Genomic DNA, 862 nt, shown 5'->3' on the forward strand with positions numbered 1-862 from the left:
GAACTGAGTTTCTAGAGAGGCAGTTTGGAGCCAGGTTGAAATAACAAGACAAGCTGGGAAGGCATTGCAATAGTGTTTGGGTGAGCGATGACAGGCCTCTGAGCTGCAGCTGCGGTGATGGACTGAAAGCAGAGGAAGGCTGTTCATGAAGAAACAGAGTCTCCAGGATACACTGGGTGTGGGGAGGAGGTGTGCAAGGGCAGCTTGTGTGTGTGAGACACTTTAAGACAGTGACGATGGGTGCTGGACCAACTTTAGAGGGGAGTTAACAAATGCACTTTGGAATATGTTCAGTTTGAGATGACTTGGGAAATTAAGTCTGAAGTTTACATATCCTAGACTCAAAAGAGGCAGCCAAAAAGTCTGAGGAGGAAACCCGGAGCCAAGGTGGAACCTAGAGCTGAGGTGCTCCAGCCCTGTCTGCCTGCAGCTCTCAGCCCAAGAAGGCCTTGTTCTCAAGACGAGGCAGTGCTATGAGTAGGGCAGCCAGTTTGAAGGACTGGATAGCTCCTTTGGAGGTTATTTAGAGATACCCTTAGGCTTGCGAGGGCTGCGGGAGGGGCAGATGACAAGTCATCACAATAGAGAGTTTTGTAACTGAGAAATAGGCTTCTTGACCATCTTCAGTGTTCTGTCAGGGACTGTAGTTATCCACCCTTTACAGTGTGCACGGTCTCTTGAGGTAATGTTCAGGTCCCATTTTGGAGACTCAGAGCCTTCTCTATGTAGGGAAGGAAGCAAAAGCGAGATAGTGCTTAGTGTTAGCTGGCCCTTTCTGAATCCAGAGCGTGTCACCTCCATCATACAGCCTGTTAAAAATGTCCTCCAAGGCACCTTGGGAGAAGTTTTAATGCCCCATTTC

This window comes from Mastomys coucha, unplaced genomic scaffold (assembly GCF_008632895.1).
Source record: "Mastomys coucha isolate ucsf_1 unplaced genomic scaffold, UCSF_Mcou_1 pScaffold12, whole genome shotgun sequence".
NCBI classification, from domain to species: domain Eukaryota; kingdom Metazoa; phylum Chordata; class Mammalia; order Rodentia; family Muridae; genus Mastomys; species Mastomys coucha.